This window comes from Girardinichthys multiradiatus, chromosome X (genome assembly GCF_021462225.1).
Source record: "Girardinichthys multiradiatus isolate DD_20200921_A chromosome X, DD_fGirMul_XY1, whole genome shotgun sequence".
Classification (NCBI taxonomy): Eukaryota; Metazoa; Chordata; class Actinopteri; order Cyprinodontiformes; family Goodeidae; genus Girardinichthys; species Girardinichthys multiradiatus.
The window spans coordinates 7,091,218-7,102,541 of record NC_061817.1 but is presented as its reverse complement, the minus strand read 5'-3'; positions in this window follow the sequence as shown (position 1 = coordinate 7,102,541).

Here is an 11,324-nt window from a genome sequence, read left to right as displayed (position 1 = left end):
CAAGCCAACCACAGCCGAAAGCACTCCTTATGCAGCTTGACAGCATCCCTTACTGTCAATGTCCACCACTGGGTTCTGGGATTGCCATCGCGACAGGCACCGCAGACCTTACGGCCGCAGCTACGGGCAGCAGCATTGACAATAGATGCGGAGAACATGGTCCACTCGTACTCTATGTCTCCAACATCCCCCGGAATCTGGTCAAAGCTCTCCCAGAGGTGGTAGTTGAATACATCCCTGGCCGAGGGCTCTGCCAGGCGTTCCAAGCAGACCCTCACTATGCGCTTGGGCCTGCCAAGTCTGTCCGGCTTTCTCCTCCTCCAGCAGATCCAACTCGCCACCAGGTGGTGATCAGTGGACAGCTCAGCCCCTCTCTTCACCCGAGTGTCCAAAACAGGTCTTATGATACACAACAAAGTCGATCATTGACGTCCTGGCCTAGGTGTCCTGTGCCAAGTGCACTGATGGACACCCTTATGTTTGAACATGGTGTTCATTATGGACAATCCGTGACTAGCACAGAAGTCCAATAACAAAGCACCACTTGGATTCAGATACGGGGAGGCCATTCCTCCCGTCATAGCCTCTCCAGGTGTCACTGGTCAGTTCCCCACGTGGGCATTGAAGTCCCCCAGCAGAATAAGGGAGGCCCCGGGAGGGGCACTAATCCAGGCACCCCCGACAGTGGGACACAAGAAAGGCCGGGTGACTCTGCACTACCCGCTCGGCTCGCCGTAGGCCGAAAACGACAGTTAGAGACCTATCCCCAACCCAGAAGGCGCAGGGATGGCGACCCTCTCATCCACGGGGTTAAACCCCAACACAGAACGCTGAGCTGGGGGCAAACAAGCAACGCCTCACAGACCGCCGCATCTTCCCGTGAGGCCACTCAAGAGTAGAAAAGAGTCCCACTACTGTGCGTGGAGGTGAGCCCGACTATTTCTAGTCGATATCTCTCGACCTCCCACACAGCTCAGGCTCCTTCCCCCCCAGCGAGGTGACATTCCACATCCCATAGTCAGCCTAAACATCCGGGGATCGGGCCGCTGAGGTCTCCACCTTAGTCGCCACCCAATCCTCTTTGCACCGGTGCTCACGGTTCCCCCTGCAGGTGGTGGGCCCACTGGGGGATGGCCTCGCGTCTCTCGTTCGGGCTTGGCCCGGCCGGGTCCCTCAAAGAGCAACCCGGCCACCAGCGAGTCCCGACCCCAGGCCTGGCTCCAGGGTGGAATCCCGGCTCCGCCGTACTTGGCGACGTCACGTGCCTCGATATACTAGTCCTCATGAAGGATTCTTGAATCGCTCTTTGTCTGACCCATCACCTAGAGCCTGTTTGCTATGGGAGACCCTACCAGGGGCATATAAGCCCCAGACAACATAGCCTCTAGAATCATCAAACCCCTCCACCACGTTAAAGTGGCGGTTCAAGGAGGGGCCATTTGTTATTTCCTTTTTTACATACAGCATGTCACAAAAGTGGTATTTGCATTGCTGATGTCTTTATATCTTGTTGAAAAAAGCACTTAATCTTTTCTTCATCTTGTTTGATTTTTGTAATAGGTCACGCTAGCTGTATTAACAAATAATGATCTATTTCTACACCTCAGAAGGTTCATTTCATTACCAGAAATATTTGGTATAGTCTAATAGTCTAAAAGTGAATACAGAAAAATATACAAGTCCACAAAATAAACCTAACTGATTCTGACACATGCCAAATGACAGTCACAAGTCATGAAACAAAACCTGAGAAAAGTCCAGAGCAGGAACAGAATTGAGAGATATTCCAATCTGAAAATATTATCCCTTTTCTTATGAACCAAGCTCAAAGATATTTATGTTTGGAGATCATTGTTATGAAACCAAGTACTTGCTGTATGAACCCAAGGCATTTCAAACTTTGAATAGTATTTCAAAGAAGCCTCTTGGGTCCAAATTGAAACGTTGCTTTTAGTAGAGCAGGCTATGAATGACCTTCCTCTCTACACTTAAAGCTATGTGCAATCACCTTTGAAAGGTCTGTTTATTAAAAAATGCATTCTGAATGACTCAGCTAATGCTGATATAAGCTCTCATATACTTACTGCCCTTGACACCTCTGTATACGCTGACTGAATGCTGAAATAAAACAACAGTTCTGGACCTTCAGGCTTACCATATTCGTTGACAGACTCAGGCTAATCAGTTCTGATGCAAATAACTCCTCACCATTTAATTTAGAGCATTGTAAAACATTTGAAATTTGTTGTAATATCTTCTTAACAGAACACAAACAAACCATATTTGATCGACAAACATAAGTAATATGTTTCTTTTTTTTGGAATATTCTTTTTATTTTTATTTTTAAACAAACAACAAAAACAAGGCAAAACAAAAAGGAGTGCAGTCCAGCAACAATGTAATAAAACAAGCCAGATCTACAACACAAAACGTAGGACACAAAAAAAAAAAAACACCTCAGAAAGTCTACATACTATATCAGTCCTGTACTTGTATCTAATAAAATACAAGTAGACGGTGCCATCCTCACATGTCCTGCAATTGAGCTAGAAATGGGCCCCACACCTCATTGAATAAGTCTTCCGTCCCAGCCACTCTGTAGGTAACCCGCTCATAGCTGGCCATTGAACTTAAAACCTGTATCCACTCCTTAAAAGTGGACTGAGTGGGAGATTTCCAGTGGCGTAAAATTATCCTGCACCCTGTTGTCATGGCTAATTGACACCAAGATTTATGGTGTCTTGACAATTGCACGCCATCTGGAAGTAATCCCAACATACATAATGCAGGGTTTTTGACCAAATGTGTGCCCAACACCTTATTCACAAACAAAATAATTGCATTCCACATGTCTTTAGTTATAATAACATATGGACCAGAGTTCCAACCTTTCCATAACATCTCCAACATAAATCACTTGTTCTAAGTTTTTGTCTTGCCATTTTTGAAGGGGTCCAGTAGGATCTATTTAATATCTTATAACAAATGATTTGTGATTGTGCTTCACGCGAATTACAGTGCCATGAGGCACAGACTTTTTTCCAGTCATTTTCTGGAATCTCTTGAGCCAGATCCCCTTCCCAACTTGCTTTAAACCCTCCAGTCTTGGCACCTGCATACTCCTAATGAGTTTATAGAAATTTTAAGCTCCTCTGTTTTTTTCTCCAATCTTATGGGAAATGTCCTGGATTTCTGTCCCACTGTGCTGAATATGTTTGTTTGAGAAAATGCAATGTCTAATTTGTAAATATCGCCAAAATTCTGAGTTACACAAATTGTGTTTAGTTTCAATTTCATCAAATTATTTAAATCCCACATCTCCTGTCACATCCTCAAAATGCAAATCCCAGATCTAATCCACCTGTCCCAAAATAAACTTTTTTTACCTATTAACAGTTTTTTGTCATACCATTTGGAGGATCTGCTTGATAAATATGGATCATTTTTTATTATTTGATGAGCAATTCTCCAAGACTCTCTGGCAAAAGCCATTACCGGGTCTTGAGAGGGGACAGGTCTATCTGTCTGTGAGAGAAAGGCCTCCACAGAGAAAGGTTGTACCATCTGTTCCTCCATCCTGACCCATAGAGGGATCTTTGTAGGCCGCAGGTGAATTTTAGATAGCTACGACAAAGAAAAAGACAAGTGATACCAGTCTATTCGTGATAATGCTAAACCCTCCTCGTCTTTTGCCGCATATAACTTAGTCTGTGTCACGGAGTGACATTTTTGGACTCTGTTTGTGGCTTTGGGTTTGTTTACCTTTTGCTTAGATTTTTCTATTTTGGTTTTTGTATCATGTTTTTCTTTTCTCCCTCTTCCGCCTCCTAGTGTTTACTTCTTAAGTTCTTTTATGGTTGTTTTCTTATTACTTTGTATGGTTTATTATTATTATTATTATTGTAATTATTATAGTTCTTGGTCTTCCCTGGACTCTCTAGTTTTATTTCTCTTTAGTATGTTTGTGTTTAATTGTGTTTTATTATTTGTTCCTTTGCACTCTTCTTGTTTACTAGTTTATTTTCTGTTTCCTTTCCAGTTAATTCAGTCAATACGGTTAGGTTTGTTTACTTTGTATTCAGGTTTTCTTTATGGGTTCTTTGTTTGTTCTTAGGTTGTTATTGTTGTTCCTATGTTCCCTCTAGTTTCTCTGTTTACTTTAGTCATGATTATTCTAGTTTTCTTATTCCCCATTTGATTATTTATCTTTGTCTATAGGTTTTCTTGGTCTGTGTTTCTGTTTATTGTTTATTAGGTACTTTGCCCATGCTCTATCTTTGTATTTGTTTCACCTATTCCTTCTGCCTCCTTGTCATACCTGTTCCCTGTTTTCTCTGATTACCTGCCCTTTGTTATCCCTCAGTATGTTAGTTGGTTTTGTGTCATTGTTTGTTGCTGGTTCCTTGTGTTTGTCACACCTCGTTCTCGTCTATGATTATGCTTTGTTTTTTGCCACGTCTTGCCTTGGGAAACCCGCAGCGATTTTGCTACGTTTTTTGACTTTGTAAATAAATCGTTGAATTACAAAGATGATCCAGCCGAGCTCTTGTCTGCATTTTGGTCTGATCCAAAACCACATCGTGACAGTCCGATTAACATGTTTTTTTTTGTTGTCATATCAACTTCTCTATCATATTGTTGTACATTTTAAGTAGCGAGGAAGGAAATTTTAACGGCAACATGGAAGTGATGTAATTCATCTTAGGAGTTAAAATCATTTAATTTGATTGAGTCTGCCTAACAGGGAGGTTTACAATTCATCATTTTGTAACAGAATTTGAGTTTTCTGAATAACTGGAGATATGTTGGCTTCCATTATTTTTTCCAGCCCTGGCATTAATTTGATGCCCAGATATGTTAATCCTTCAGGCATCCATCTAAATTTCCAATTCTTTCTAATATCTGGGTGGCACAATTTGGATAATGGCATGGATTTTGACCAGTTAACAGTATAACCGGATATCTCTGAAAAAAGATTTATCACTGAGCAAATCTCTAGTAATATGTTTCTTTAAAGAATGTAGTGGCCTTGTATTCTTAAAGATAGAATTCAGCTAAATGTATTTTTTAGTTAACCAATTTATATATTCAACATGTTTTGATAGAATAATGATTTTTGGCCTGGGTCATTTAGGCGCTTGTCAAGGGCACCACCTGCTAAAGATAAATAAAATACTAAATAGAGTGGCATGACGAAGGCGCAGGAGTTAAGTGAGGAACCAATGGACCCTTGTTTAAATGACCAAGGACTCCGTGCATGGAGGCCTTATTCTGCACGTTGATGTTTGCCGCATGTTTTCCGCCTCTCTCCACCCCATTTTCTGTCAACTCACTTTCAAAAACTTTAGATAAATGAAGGCCACCAGTGCTAAAAATATAAAATATATAATTTGAATAATTTACTGCAATGCAATGTCCAATACTTACTCCCATTATGCTAACTGTTTCTATTAAGTCATTGAGGTGATGCCCTATCTCACAGGTAGAGTGGGGTGTTATCCCAGTGGACGCAGATCAGAAAATGGACCAGGTGTAAACACGGTTTCTTCTTTTGGTCCAGGGAGTTAGAGATGCTGGTATTTGAGAATTAAGTGGTTCACAATAAAGGTTCAAACTTCAGAAAACCTTATACAATGATCCGTAGGCTATGCATTCATCTGAGGATTACCTCAGGACTGACATTGTACTGATTGTATAGATATAAAACCAATTTACAATCATTAATAAATAAAAAATATATACACCACAATCCTTATAAAATATGACACTATTATTACTGATAATTAATAAATAGCAAGCATTTGAACATTCTAGATGTATCCAATAAAAATAATGTTATTGCATTCTAACAGTCACTTTGGCCTTCAGCCTTCAGCCTAACCTAATTTAAGGTCCACCGGTTTTCACAATCAGAAGACAGTGAGACACCATCTGTATGGATATGAGATGGTTCTGGCTAGAGCTGAAATAACAGTCAGTAAAGGTCACATATGCAGTTTCTACATTTACTCCATAAGTTAACAGCAAATTTTCAGAGGGCACTTGAGATCTAAACTCTCCATTAAAGTTATTTGACTCTGGCACTGTGACAAATACCGTGTAATATGTTTTACCAAGCACTGTTCCTACTCATTTGAAGTGACCTTAGTTGCCCACTTGCTCATTGACAGTATAGGCTCCAAGCTGTCTTTGTGTTCAAGGTTGAATAATAAACCCAACTGAAAACACCAGTAAATCATCACATAAATATCAAAAAGGATGTTTTTTGGTGCCTGAGGGCATTTTCTACCAGACAAGATAAACACTATCTAATCTGTGTTTGGAGGGCTCCATATTTGCAATGTTTCCCACACAACCTTCGAAATGGAATCTTTTTTAAAACTCTGTAGGTCACTTAAGGTACCAAACAGCTTTGGTCAACTTTAGAAATAAAAAGAAGGCTGCTGATCCTTTTGCCAGTCTTAAATATATATTGTTTCTGGTATTTATTGCACAATTAGTTAATAGGTCATCTGTACGGTGAAGGGTTGTCTGCTGCATATTGTTAACACTACTGATGGTGCTCATCCTGGATTTCTGAACCCATTCACACCCTGCAATCTGCAACCAAGGCAGAAGTGTGAAAACCATAGATTAAAGTGAACCTCATTGAGAAGGTGTACCTGCCAGTGTCTGTATTTGGGTTTCAATGTATGATGTGAGGCTTTGTTTAACTGTGTAATGCAGCGAGATAATGGATAGTAACACAACCAGTTAGTAGTGGACCAATTCACTAGGAATCAACAGAGGAATGGACCTCAGGGAACTGTGGACATCTGGCTTTTTTGTGCTTTTCTTAAGTATGAAGCAGATTTTTTGTTGTTTTGTTTTTGAAACTGTTTTAAAAATGTGGTATTCAGGATCATTTTTAGCATTAGCATTCCTTCTGTAACTTGCTTCCCTTTTTATTATGAAAGCTACTATTCCAACCACAACTACTGCTAACCTGAGCAGAAAGATTGAAAATGTCTGTCATCACACTTAATTTTCCATTGTACTGACATTTGCCTTTTTTGAAGTAGGTTTCTGTAAATTGCGTATGGTCATTCAATAATTACCTGCAGATGCTTGTTGCTTTAGCCCCTTCGGTTTGATGAAACTAGCTCTAGCGCCAACTGCTGGCCAATGCAAAGTCAAGACAAAAGCAGATTTTGGTCATCACCAAACAACTCAAAATAAAAAAAAAATGTCATAGGACTTCCCCTAAATGCAATTTCATAAACTATTATAGTATAAACACTGGTAAATAACCATTAAATGGTTGCTTACTTAGAACTCTATACCTTTAATTACAAGAAAGCTGGTGATAGTTCTTGATCCATAACAACAACCCTCCCTCCAATTTTAAACACATGCAATAAAATGGTTACGCATACCAAACCAGAGTATCTACCTTATACAAAAGTAGAGAGTAAAGTAAAAAAACAATATTAAAATTCCTTTAACACTTGATTTTAACACCTCTTTATTGCTGTAACAGATCTTGGATTCTGGTCCTGGAGGCTAAAGCTATTGACTAGTCTGAGTTGGACCAAGACCAAATAGGACATCATCCATCTCAAAACTACGTTAGTCTCAAAATCGTCAAAGCAGTTAGGGTAAAAGCTTTTTTGTGAGCCTCCTAATCACCGTAAAATTTCCATTGGGCTGTTATTTATGAAGAAGGGAATAATTATTTACTCAGGAAATTCAGATAAGAGGCAGAGCTCCACCAGTGATCTTCCTGTGAAACACATGTAAACAAGTGAATGGTTTCTGTTGAGAGTAACTGTCTGCTATAGATGTAGAAGTATGAAAAGCAAAAACTATTGTAGTGGACTGTCTCTTTAAATGCACCATTACTCTGACAATGGCTGATCATAAAACTGAATTACCTTCCACAGTTTCTAAATAACATCACTGGCTTACAATTTAAAAATATTGTTTCACTCTTTTAACCATTATCCTTCGCTTCAGTGCAAACATGAACAATCTAGTGTTCATACACACACGTGTAGATCATCTTTTGTCTTTCAGCTGCAATCAAGCCACAATAAATGAAACATCATTTTATGCTCATTAAATTCTGCATAAAATTGATTAAAATCAATCATAACAGTTTGAATCCCCAAAGACATTTATCAGCACATTTCAAGTTAAGAAAGAGAGAGATGTGCTCGAACATTTAACAGCTAAGCTTGTTATCCAAACCTAAAAAAGGACCAGAACTCTGCTGTTTTAAGGAATAAATGTAAATTTATTCAGTCTTTTTTATTTTGGTTTGTGCTGGTGCCGTTGCAGGACTCTTGGACTTTACGCACAGCGGGTTGTTTAACTACAAATTGCCTTCTTTGCTTTTATTGCTACTGCTGCTTCCTTCACACTGCTTCTTGGAGACATGTAAAATGTTTTTACTTTGAGATAGATACATAATGTAAGTTATGAGATCAAGATAAGGAACCAAACAGCTATTGTTATATAAAATAATTGGAAGATTACATAAGTGTATTTTTAATTTATTCAATTCTATGATCTATATGTAGGCTTTTTATTTTTTTTAAATATTAGACTTGAACACGAAGCATGAATAATAAATGACTTATGTTTTTACAGTTCATAGAGAGAGAAAAAAAAACAAGCTTTTAATTCCATAAAATATTCCAGTTTTTGTTTTATTTTCCTTTGACTTTACATTCTGATTAAAATTGTTATATATTACTGGGACTTGAGCCTGACCTTTGTTTGACAAAGGTCTGGATTGCCTCTTGAATGTCAAGGTCTTTCACTACCAAGCCAATCTAATTTTTGGTTTTCATTCATTGCACTAAGAAATGAGGAACAGAAATGAATTTAAAAAGTGCTCCACATGTTGTCCTTACTTATGGCTTGTGCCACTTAGATTACAAGGGCAATATTATTTAGTTTTATCTACAGGTCCTTCTCAAAATATTAGCATATTGTGATAAAGTTCATTATTTTCCATAATGTAATGATGAAAATTTAACATTCATATATTTTAGATTCATTGCACACTAACTGAAATATTTAAGGTCTTTTATTGTCTTAATACGGATGATTTTGGCATACAGCTCATGAAAACCCAAAATTCCTATCTCACAAAATTAGCATATTTCATCCGACCAATAAAAGAAAAGTGTTTTTAATACAAAAAACGTCAACCTTCAAATAATCATGTACAGTTATGCACTCAATACTTGGTCGGGAATCCTTTTGCAGAAATGACTGCTTCAATGCGGCGTGGCATGGAGGCAATCAGCCTGTGGCACTGCTGAGGTCTTATGGAGGCCCAGGATGCTTCGATAGCGGCCTTTAGCTCATCCAGAGTGTTGGGTCTTGAGTCTCTCAACGTTCTCTTCACAATATCCCACAGATTCTCTATGGGGTTCAGGTCAGGAGAGTTGGCAGGCCAATTGAGCACAGTGATACCATGGTCAGTAAACCATTTACCAGTGGTTTTGGCACTGAGCAGGTGCCAGGTTGTGCTGAAAAATGAAATCTTCATCTCCATAAAGCTTTTCAGCAGATGGAAGCCTGAAGTGCTCCAAAATCTCCTGATAGCTAGCTGCATTGACCCTGCCCTTGATAAAACACAGTGGACCAACACCAGCAGCTGACACGGCACCCCAGACCATCACTGACTGTGGGTACTTGACACTGGACTTCTGGCATTTTGGCATTTCCTTCTCCCCAGTCTTCCTCCAGACTCTGGCACCTTGATTTCCGAATGACATGCAGAATTTGCTTTCATCCGAAAAAAGTACTTTGGACCACTGAGCAACATTTCAGTGCTGCTTCTCTGTAGCCCAGGTCAGGCGCTTCTGCTGCTGTTTCTGATTCAAAAGTGGCTTGACCTGGGGAATGCGGCACCTGTAGCCCATTTCCTGCACACACCTGTGCACGGTGGCTCTGGATGTTTCTACTCCAGACTCAGTCCACTGCTTCCGCAGGTCCTCCAAGGTCTGGAATCGGCCCTTCTCCACAATCTTCCTCAGGGTCCGGTCACCTCTTCTCGTTATGCAGCGTTTTCTTCCACACTTTTTCCTTCCCACAGACTTCCCACTGAGGTGCCTTGATACAGCACTCTGGGAACAGCCTATTTGTTCAGAAATTTCTTTCTGTGTCTTACCCTCTTGCTTGAGGGTGTCAATAGTGGCCTTCTGGACAGCAGTCAGGTCGGCAGTCTTACCCATGATTGTGGTTTTGAGTGATGAACCAGGCTGGGAGTTTTAAAGGCCTCAGGAATCTTTTGCAGGTGTTTAGAGTTAACTCGTTGATTCAGATGATTAGGTTCATAGCTCGTTTGGAGACCCTTTTAATGATATGCTAATTTTGTGAGATAGGAATTTTGGGTTTTTATGAGTTGTATGCCAAAATCATCCGTATTAAGACAATAAAAGACCTGAAATATTTCAGTTAGTGTGCAATGAATCTAAAATATATGAATGTCAAATTTTCATCATTACATTATGGAAAATAATGAACTTTATCACAATATGCTAATATTTTGAGAAGGACCAGTATATAGGATTGGGTTGAGTCAGCAGTTGTGTCTTTTTAAATGGTGGGGGCATAAACAACAAATTATTGGCAGGTTAGACTGTGTAATTCAGCATATTTGGCATATGTGAAGCAAAGTAAAAATGCTTGATTTTATCCCCATACAGTTTTTCACCATTATACTATCAGACACCAGACCAACAAAATACAGTGTTCTGATAAAATGAAGATGGCCTTGTGCTTTCTGTTACATAAGGGTTATTCATTTTTATATGCATTCCCTGTTTCACTGATCAGATGGTCTCCTAGAAGGCTTCTATGTGTTCTGTTTTCATTAAACTTTAATATGAAAAAGCTTGCTTGTGAGAAACCAACTTTTTGTCAGAACTCAAATCTTTTGGAACTGTATCTGTTTTTAGGAACTTTCTACTCAGGTCATGTTGCTTCTTCTGTTTCAGTAGCTTGTTATTGCAAGCAAAGGTTACAACAAAGTCTGGTTTTACTGTGTGAAAGGGTAGCAGTGCATTTAACATGTAGGTGAAACTCTACAGTTTATGTCCTGATGCACATCTCAAGTTGCTTGTAATGCTCGTCTTTATGTAAACATTACTCACAAGTGCTAGAACATTCGTTAGTGTACACCTCATGCACACATGTTCTTGCATGATTGGTTGGCATACGTAACTGTAAGATCAAGAGAAACTCCAAACCATAGGAAACGTGAACGTGGAAATGTGAATAAGTTGTAGCAGAGCCTTCTTTACTTTGCAAACAGAGGACTGTTTAG